Source organism: Triticum aestivum, chromosome 6D (genome assembly GCF_018294505.1).
Source record: "Triticum aestivum cultivar Chinese Spring chromosome 6D, IWGSC CS RefSeq v2.1, whole genome shotgun sequence".
NCBI lineage: Eukaryota > Viridiplantae > Streptophyta > Magnoliopsida > Poales > Poaceae > Triticum > Triticum aestivum.
Genome location: NC_057811.1, coordinates 268331687 through 268342134, shown reverse-complemented (window position 1 = coordinate 268342134; position 10448 = coordinate 268331687).

The following is a 10448-nucleotide window of genomic DNA, read 5'->3' as shown; positions in this document are numbered from 1 at the left end:
GTTGACTCTGAACTTAACTATCAAAACTAAAATTTACTGTGGAATCTGAATGTTACTGTCCAAACTGCACGCAATGGTAGCAGAGAGGCACTTCACATGGGATAGTTTAGGGAGGGCCTGCAGTTCATCTTCAACCTGCACCCCCCTGAGCCGCAAGCCACCACCGGCCAAACCCCGTGCCGCCTCGCTGCCCCGAAACAACTCCCCACCACCGCCTCGCCGCCCAGAAACAACTCCCCACCGCCGGTCCTCCGCCGCCTCGCCGCCCCGAAACAACTCCCCACCACCGGTCCACCGCCGCCTTGCCGCCCCGAAACAACTCCCCACAGTCGGTCCGCTGCCGCCCCGGCTAGCCTCTAGCCCCCCCCCCCCCCCCCCCCCCGCGCGCCAAGCTTTTTCTCCGGCGATCCCCACGCCAGCGCCCCACCACCGCGCCCCCACCACCGGCGAGTAGCACACCACCCAGAACCCTAAGATAGATAGTGTGGTACCTCTCGGGCGAGCCCCCCGCCCCGTTGCGGGTGGTTCTTCCTTAACTCCGGCGAGACCCACCACCCCCTGAAAATCGATTGACCCAAAAGTCAATTCAGTCGACTGAAGTGTAGCTAAATCGGAGCAGAGCAGCAGCAGGAGCGAGGGGGAGAGCAGCAGCGCGAGCAAGCGAGTGAGAGCCAGAGCAGCAGCAGCGAGCGAGCGAGAGCCGAAGCAGCAGCAGCAGCGCGAGCGAGCGAGAGCCCGGGCAGCAGGAGCAGCAGCAGCGCGAGCAAGCGAGGGCCAGGGTAGCAGCAGCGCGAGAGAGCGAGCGAGAGCCGGAGCAGCAACAGCTGGGCGAGCAAGCGAGCGAGTGAGGGGGTCCTAGGCTAAGGAGTCCTCGGGCGTCTGGCCTGTTATCCGTGGGCCAGACTGATGGGCTGTGAAGACATGAAGACCGAAGATTGTACCTGTATCCGGATTGGACTCTACTTGGCGTGGAAGGCAAGCTTGGCAACAGACTATGTAGATTCCCTCTGATGTAACCGACTCCATGTAACCCTAGATCTCTCTGGTGTCTATATAAACCAGAGAGCGTAGTCCGGATAGATATACTCATTACCATATTCACATAGCCTAGACTTCTAGGGTTTAGCCATTAAGATCTCGTGGTACATCAACTCTTGTAACACTTATATTCATTAAGATCAATCAAGCAGGAAGTAGGGTATTACCTCCATAGAGAGGGCCCGAACCTGGGTAAACATCGTGTCCCCCGTCTCTTGTTACCATCGATCCTAGACGCACGATTCGGGACCCGCTACCCGAGATCCGCCGGTTTTGACATTGACATTGGTGCTTTAATTGAGAGTTCCACTGTGCCGTCGCCAAGAGGGTTGATGGCTCGCCTTGTTCTCAAGGATAATATCATCTCCAGAGGAACCCTGGCCCCAGGCCAAACCCTCCGGCTGGGCGGCTTCGTTATGACCGCCGGGTCGGCCCTTAAGCCGACGATGACCTCTCAAGTCATCGAAAATCTCCTCCGTGTTGATCCTGAATACTCCGCCCGGATGGATCCAACAGAGTTATCATCGTTGAACAAACTCCTGGATCGCATGGCCGCCTTGGGGATCGCTACAAACTACGATCGGGTTGGGCTTAAACCCGACCAGAGAGAAATTAAAACTCCGCCAATCACCCACCAGATAGCGGTAGTCGAGGAGCGGAGCAACTCTTCTACTATATTGAAGACGAACTATGTTCGGATCTCCGATCTTGAAGGGCCGGATATTCTCCGGCCGAAAGGCATGTCCCGTCCCCCGAACATGGAGTCGGACGATGAGCCTAACAAATCATTCGATATCCCAGAGCCCGAACTGCGAGGTTCGGTAGACATTCAAACTCCAGATCCAAAATCAGGTCAGGGTTCGGATTTCGTTCCACCCACCCACCCGGACATAGACGCTCTCATGAGCATCAAACAACAGCCTTAGGAAATGGTCCACCACTTCTGGGCCAGATTCCTCCTTGTCAAAGATAAGGTAAAAGATTGCCACGACGAAGATGCGATAGCAGCATTCCGCAACAACTGCGCTGATTAGCAACTATCGTACAAAAGTACAGCATGATGGAAAGTGCTTGGAAAACACAGGAAGCTCACTAGGAACCGTCGGTCCCAATCCAACTCATCCTACAGGCGAAGAGGACGCACCCCCATCGGTCCCTATTTCCACTTTGGTGCTAAGGAGGCCAGCGCAGGCGAAGAGTACCGAGGCCTCGGGCAAAGGTTACCATATTGGTGCAACGAGACCAAGACCAGGAGGACGGCAAGGCGGAGGTCATCGTGGAGCCAAAGACGGCGTCACCCCAAAGCTTTTCGCAGGCGAAGACCGCTTTTGTCAGGATAGCTTGTACTAGCTGTCCCCCTTCAAATTTGCCCGCCGTTGTTGGCTCCCTTCCCGCTCGATATTTGGGAAGAGGACCAGGGCCTCTATAAATAGAGCTAGCCACCACAGTAGGAGGCAACTGATCCCGAACTGGTTCAGATCATCCTCAACTACACAAGCACAAGAACACCCCAACCTCAGGAGGCTGTTCTTCCCTTGTACTGTTCATCATCAGCCCAAAAGGCAATCCACCACCACCACACTGGAGTAGGGTATTACACCACAATGGTGGCCCGAACCAGTATAAACCTCGTGTCTTTCTGTGTTGCGAGTTCGTCGAGTTCGTCCGCGAGATCTTAGCAAGCTAGAGCGTAGATCTGTAGGAGGGAGAGACTTCGCGCGCACCCCAGTGTTCGAACCTTAAGGGTTTGCCGGAACCCCACATCCGACGTTTGGCGTGCCAGGTAGGGGTGCGCCGTAGTTTCCCTTCCATCAGTTCATTGCTCCATCGCTCCGTCGTTTCCATGGCGGACGCTCGCCGTGCTCGAGCTGAGCGTCTGGCTGCCCTCTCCGCCCGCGTCACTCAGATGGCTCTCGTAGGCGGCCCACCTCGTCGTTCTCCGTCTCCCGCCGCCAACGCTGCGACCGCCGTCCTCGCTGCATCCTTCGGTGCGGCAAGACGGTCGCACCGCTACTCCATCACTTACCCATGCCGGTTCTTCGTCTCACGCGCACCATGCTCCCATGGAGGGACGGGCCGCGCTCATCGCGGCGAACGAGCTCCTGCGTTACCGCCCCGTCGACGACCTCTATGAGGAGTGGCTCGACCGCGTCGCCGAGCTCGTCCGCGCCGCAAGGGGCTCTCCCGCGCCGTCCCACCCTCTGCCTCCCCCTCAACCAGCCGCGGGCGACGGGGCTCATGGCATGCCTCCACCACCTCAACTCCAAGACGGTGCCTTGCCACCAAGGCGCGCACCACCGTGGCGTGATCCACCACGCCCGGCGCCCGCGCGTGAAGAAAGAAGCTGCCTAGAAATCCCCGCGCCGCCTCGTGAAGACCGCTCGCCGCCTGCAGTGGCGCAGCGCGGACCTAGCCAAGACCAAGCTCCGCCTCAGAAGCGGGCCCCGGTGACCACGGCCGGCTTCCGCGCCTTCACCCCCGATTTGCGTATCGTCGCCTGGCCAGGCAAGTTCAAGCCAGATCTGCCTCCTCGCTATGACGGGACCGCCGACCCCGCGGAGTTCCTGCAGCTCTATGAGCTGAGCATCGAAGCGGCCAACGGCGACAAAAAAGTCATGGCGAACTGGTTTCCCATGGCTCTCAAGGATGGGGCCCGCTCCTGGCTCCTTAAACTGCAGCACGGCTCGATCTCCTCCTGGGACGAGATGCACGACTGCTTCGTCGCCAACTTCCATGGCACTCGCGACCGCCCACCGGCCGCGGGTGATCTATGCTGCATCAAGCAACAACCAGGAGAGACCCTCCAGAAGTACATCCAACGCTTCAACAACACCCGCCTCAAGATCCCCAAGGTCACGGACGAAGCCATCATCTCCGCGTTCTCGGATGGCGTCCGTGACGTCAAGATGAAGGAAGAGCTCGCTATCCACGAGGAGCTTTGCACATCTCAGGAGCTGTTCAACCTGGCGACCAAGTGCGTAAGAGCTGAGGAGGGGCGCCTCTCTCTGCTTGAGCTGCCAGCTGCAGGAGCGGAGGAGAAGAAGGCCAAGGCCAAGGACGTGAAGCGCAAAGAGGCAGTAGTGCTCGCAGCGGAGCCCGACACCAAGCGAGGCAGAGATCAGCCCGAGTCATCCAACAACGCCCGACCGTTCTGCGCCTTCCACAACCTGAACACCCACAACACCAGCGACGGTCAAGAGCTTAGAGCCATACGGGAAGGACGCTAAGGTCGATGCCCCGAGCGCAACGACCAGGGCTACGGCCGCGGAGGAGGACGCGGAGGCGGACGCTGGGACGACCGTGGCCCGCGCCAGGAGTGGCGCGACCGGCCTTGTGAGGACCGATGGCAGGACCAAACTCGCGAGAGCGCCCGGAGGGTCCGCCTCGCGAGGATCGTCCCCAGGGCAACACCGGTCTTCCCCCGCTGCCGCCACCAAGAAGGAACGACGACCACCACCAGGACGAGGGGGCTGGGGGCTTCCAGGAGCCACGTGCGATCGCCTGCATCTTGGGCGGTGCCCAGGCCCCAGCCTCTCAGCGCATCTTCAAATAGTTCGCTCGCGAGGTGAACGCGGTGCTCCCCAAGCTCGAGGCCACGCGCCCGCTAAGGTGGTCCCAATGTGCCATCACCTTCAACTCGGCAGATCAGCTCAAGTGCGCAGCCACCGCTGGCGCCCTCCCTATGCTGTGCTCCTCAGTCATCAGTAATGTGCAAGTCACCAAGACTCTCATCGACGGTGGCGCAGGGCTCCACGTCATGTCCGTCGACACGTTTGACAACCTCCAAGTGCCATATGAACAGCTCCAGCCAACCAAGCCTTTCTCAGGAGTGACCGACGGTTCCACCACACCAATAGGGCAGGTCCGCCTGCGTGTCACCTTCGGGGAGCGCAAGAACTATCACACCGAGCTCATCGACTTCGACGTTGCGCACATCCGCCTGCCGTACAATGCCATCCTCGGGTATCCAGCCCTGGCCAAGTTCATGGCAGTCACTCATCACGGCTACAACGTTCTCAAGATGCCAAGAAGTGGAGGAATCATCACGGTCCCGTGTGAAGAGAGGGATGCGGTGTGCTCCCTTGAGCGCGCCTTTCAAGCCGCAGCAATCGACGACCCCGACAGCAGAAGTGAAGGCCCTCCGGTGACCATCCCCAAGAAGAAGTTGTCGCGCCGCGCAGGACCCCAAGAGGATAGCGTCGCGGCAGGAGCCTCATCAGGACTAGCGCCCGCTCCAGGGGCGCCTCCCTCCACCGCATAGGAAAGCGCGCCCGGCGCCCTCCTTAGGCAGGGCTCGGGGGCTCTCTTCTGGAGAGCCTCAGACCTCGCCAACCTCACGAGGGAGGCGCTTCGGAACCAATTGGAAGCATGCTTCGCGGCACACTTTCCTCAGGAGAGCACAGGGCAGGGAGTGCCCACCACCCAGGAGTTCATCACCAAGACCACCCAGGAACTGCAAGAAGCAAGAGCCTTGCGCGGCCACAGCCGCTCACGAGGTGCAGCTCCCCATCCAGGCGAGGATGCCGGGCTGCGTATCTGCGTCGACGTCCTAGGGCTCAACAGGGCCGCATCTCAGGAGCGCTTCTGGCCATCGCGTGTGGGCCGCTGCAAGGGCCCACCACACAGCTACGTTCGCATGCTCTTCGGCTTGCCGAGCATGGCGTCGGCCTATCAGCGCAACATGCGGCAAGTCCTGGCGGCTCAGGAGGCCAGGTTCCACGCCGTCCTGGAGGAGATGCAGACGGTCTTCAGGGAACCTCCTGAACCCCTAGAGCCTCCCGAGGCTCAGGGTCCCGGTGGCTCATGAGGAGCCATTCCTTCAAAGCGCGGCTTCAGCTGCACCAACTCTACTTCGTCTACAGAACCAGGTGACATCTTCCAAGTTCGTTTAAGCTGGGAGCGCCCCTCGGGCTGCATTATTCCCAGGCCACATGGGTCCGTCCCTGTGGCATTTATCCCTTTTGCTTAAGTCTTTAGCTTACCTTGCTGGGGGCGCCCCTCGGGCTGCATCATCCCTAAGACGCTCGGGCCAGACCCGGTGGCGTGTATCTTCCTGCATTTATCCAAATTGATCTGCTCTTCATGCTTAACCTGCCAACGGCTATCGCCTGCTCGAGCATCGCCTCCCCCGGGGCCTTCACACAGGCACGGCGCTATTGCATGGGTCCATCCCTGCCACGCCGACAAATCTGAGTGGTCGAGCTCTGGCTCGCGGCACGCGCCGCCCACGTCACCTCACCAGGCCCTCAGTGCCTTCACCTCACCCAGAGCAACCAGCGGCAGGCTAACAGCTGTAATGGCAAACCATGTTTCTTCTTGTGCCTGCTCACAGGGATCCCGAGGGAAGGATAGCAGGCGGCACCGTGAGTCTCTTTTTCTCTCGTGCAATTCGCTTGCGCGTTAAAAGGGGGGCTCCTGAGCATCGCGACTCAGGAGCTCTTACTGGCTCTCTAGCCCTCACCCCTTGGCCTTGACCACGACATTGCGACCTGGAATACCAGCGGCGGCTGAGCTCGCTTGAGGGCTGGGACCTGAGGACGTAGAGCACTAAGGAGAGCATGAGGGGAGGGGAACTCATATGGGCAGACCTGGCTATGCCGCGCGAGTTGGTGTGCAGCCCTAGCGCAACATCAGGAATCGCCGTGAAGTCAGCAAGATAAGTTTCGCCCTAGGATCGGCTAAATATCTGGGCCTAATCGTCATTCACGCCATGCCGCAGCCCCGTTGTGGCCAAGTCATTTTCCTTTCTTGCCTTACCATGGCTCCTTGAGCGCTAAGGGGGACCTCCTGAGCATCGCGCCTCAGGGGCTCTTACTGGACCTCGGGCCACACACCTCCTGCCCATGACCACGGCACGCGACCTGGCATACCAGCGACGGCTGTAGCCTGCCTTGGGACTGGGACCTATCAGCGTAGAGCAACAAGCCATCGCGAGGAAAGAAAGGGGGGACCAAGCCTTAACGGGACATGCGCTCACCAAGTTTTCATAACAAGGAAGATAAGCACCAAAGACATTACAGACCCTTACATGCCCCCACGGGGTGATTCATGATTCTTCGCAGGAAACAAAAGCTGATACTAAGGGGAATCCTATCTACACCCTTCCGTGGCAGACGCCATCATCAACAGTGGGCCACGGGAGGCCGGCGCCAACCCCATCCAGATCAGCGGCGGCGACGGCCGGACGCCGAAACCCTGCTCCGAGCGCGGCGAGAGCTCGGGGGCATGTAGCTGTCGTCGCCCGTCTCCGGAGTCTCGTAAAGCTCAGGAGAGCTGCCGGACTCCCAAGGGCTACTGCTGTTGGAGTAGCTGCGGGCGGAGTGCGCATCGGTCTGGTGCTCCTCCGTAGGGCAGCACTCCAGGCGGCGGCCCTCGGCGTCGAAGACTTGAAGAAGAGCGTGGAGGTGCTGTCGTACTCGAAGTGGATCGCGAGGGCTTCCCTCGCACGGCAGACCCGCGCGATCTCGCACCAGCCGCGAGTCATGAAGATCTTGCAGGTGGGGACCGCTTCGATCTCCGCTCCGGTCGCCGGAGCGCTGCAGTCGGCGTGCTGCAACCAGAGCTCAAGAGGCCCCCTCGGCGGCATCACGTCGGAGAAGAACCGCGGGAAGCGGATCCAGGAGCTTGGAGGCATCGGCGCCCACAGCACCAACTCACGCGAGGAGTCCGCGGCGTGGACCCTAGGGCGACGGCACGTGTCGCCGGGGCACGGCGGCCCCAGACGCAGCGCGGGCGGCGCTGCTCGTCCCTCCGACCTCCCGAGCCCTCGCCTCGGGCGTACAAGGGTAGCGGGTACCCCGGAGGAGGCCGCTCGCACCAAGGCCTCGTCACCACCTGCATCGCCGCTTCATCACGGCAATGGATCGACCTCTTCTTCGGTGGAAGTGGCCCGTTTCCTTTATCTTCGGCGGAAAACCTTCTAATGGGCGCCATTGTTGTCAGCAGTGGTGCAAGAAGGAAGAAGCAAGCAAGCGAGGAAGAGATGGGCAACGGGGGCTCCGCCCCCTCCCCATTTATAGCAAGAGAAGGCCAACCGGCGTCTCCCACGATCGCAGGTAATGATGGTTTTCCTTGCATGTCGCAGGGACTTGCCAAGTCGTGCAGTTGCCGAGGCAGCGTTGGTAAGCGAAGACGCCCACGTCCAATCAACCGCCATGCGTCAACCGAGGCCGCAGGCCTTTTGGGGCCCGCGGTGCTCCGAACTTGACCCTTGGCTTCGCCTCGAAGCCAAGCCCGAGCACACCTTGGGCCCAGGGGCTACTGTCGGTGTTCTGGGAACGGGGGTCCCCAGACTTGCCTGCCTGCGGCCCACAGCGTGGCCAAGCAGCAGGCCGTACGGCCCATCTTCGTCAACAAGGCACCCAAGACCCTTGCAAGGGTCCAAGCCTCGTGAGGCAGACGACGCAAGACCTCCTCTGGCGTGGCCTAGCCAGGCAGGCTCACGAGGAGCGGAGATATCAAGGCGAGGCAAACCTCACGAGGCTCTCATGACGTGAGCCATGATGAACGGTACCAGGTGGGTGCCAGGCGGGCGCCAACGTGCGCAGCGTCCCTATTTCCTCTTTGGTGCTAAGGAGGCCAGCGCAGGCGAAGAGTACCGAGGCATCGGGCAAAGGTTGCCATATTGGTGCAATGAGACCAAGACCAGGAGGACGGCATGGCGGAGGTCATCGTGGAGCCCAAGATGGCGTCACCCCAAAGCTTTTCGCAAGCGAAGACCGCTTTTGTCAGGATAGCTTGTACTAGCTGTCCCCCTTCAAATTTGCCTGCCGTTGTTGGCTCCCTTCCCGCTCGATATTTGGGAAGAGGACCAGGGCCTCTATAAATAGAGCTAGCCACCACAGTAGGAGGCAATTGATCCCGAACTGGTTCAGATCATCCTCAACTACACAAGCACAAGAACACCCCAACCTCAGGAGGCTGTTCTTCCCTTGTACTGTTCATCATCAGCCCAAAAGGTAATCCACCACCACCACATTGGAGTAGGGTATTACACCACAACGGTGTCCCGAACCAGTATAAACCTCGTGTCTTTCTATGTTGCGAGTTCGTCGAGTTCGTCCGCGAGATCTTAGCGAGCTAGAGGGTAGATCGGTAGGAGGGAGAGACTTCGCGCGCACCCCAGTGTTCGAACCTTAAGGGTTTGCCGGAACCCCAGATCTGACACCTATAGCTTGTTTTTCTCGTGCCTGACGCGGGTCAGCACACGCTCGCCTGCGGCGTGTTGCCTCTTTGCCTCTGTTTCTCCCTCCTGGGCGATCTTCAACTTGTTCTCAAGTTGACCAGGCGACCCTATTATGCGATCAGTGGCAGTATTAGCACAGTTGGTATACAATTATTGTTCCTCGATGGAGGGGAACGTTACCAGTGGACAGCTTCTTCAAGTCTTCCAGTTCGGCGGTAGCAGCATTTAGCTCCGCCCGAAACTGTTCCAGCTCTTGGGTTAGCAGGTTGTTCTTCTCTGTAAGAACCTGGTGATACAACAGTCCTTAAATCATTTGTACCAACTGCTTTCAGTCCCGGGGGCTGCTGGCATATGGCTATCCTATTCGGACAAAGAAAGCTTACCCGCACGTCTGTTAAATGCTGCGTTGTGGATCTACTAAGCCCGTTTCGAGCAGCTCAGATGTACGCATCAGCCGAGCTGAAGGCATTGAATGCCTCTTCCGAGAACTCAGGGTCTCGTAAAATAGCCCTACAGCGCCGATGATTAATGGCGCTCTCCACTTCCGAGTTGGTAACAGACATATTCTCCGAACCCTCGGCCAAAGGACAGTCCATCACCGTTCCTATATCTGCTTCCGCCTCTCCAACGGGGTCTAAATCCCGGGCGCTGGGAGTACGGCCGGCTGGACCCTCGGACTTATTCCGGTGAACCTTTTTCCTGGTACCAAACAGACATACAAGTTACAGTTGGATGTGACTACTAAAGTATACCTTCAAATCCTTACCTCTTTGACGAGGGACTGGTCGTGTCTTCACCGACCTTCGTTTTGGAAGGCTTGCTCGGCGCCGGAGCCGCTCTCTTTGGAGCCACCCCCGGAGTAGCGTGACGCGCCGAACGCCTCCCTGTGGAGCACGAGACAGTGCGATGGGTGAGGCAGTGCGAGGAAGCTCTTGCGAGTGAGATTTTCTCTTGATGACTTACGTGGGAAGCAGGAAGAAGACCAGGGTAATCGGCGATAATGGCCACTTCCGTGCCATCGTAGCTCGCCTGGTAAAACACCCCTTCCGCGAGTACCACGAATATTTCCGGATCTTCTTCGAACCCAGGATGCAGCTCCCGGTTGTGGTTCTCAGGCTGTGGGGCGGGGCTGTGAAACCCCTCGGTGATTTTTCGCCAATGCTGTTATAAGCGGATTAGAAATTTATCAAAGGTAATCCGGGAGGCAGAATGAGTAGAGCTGAAG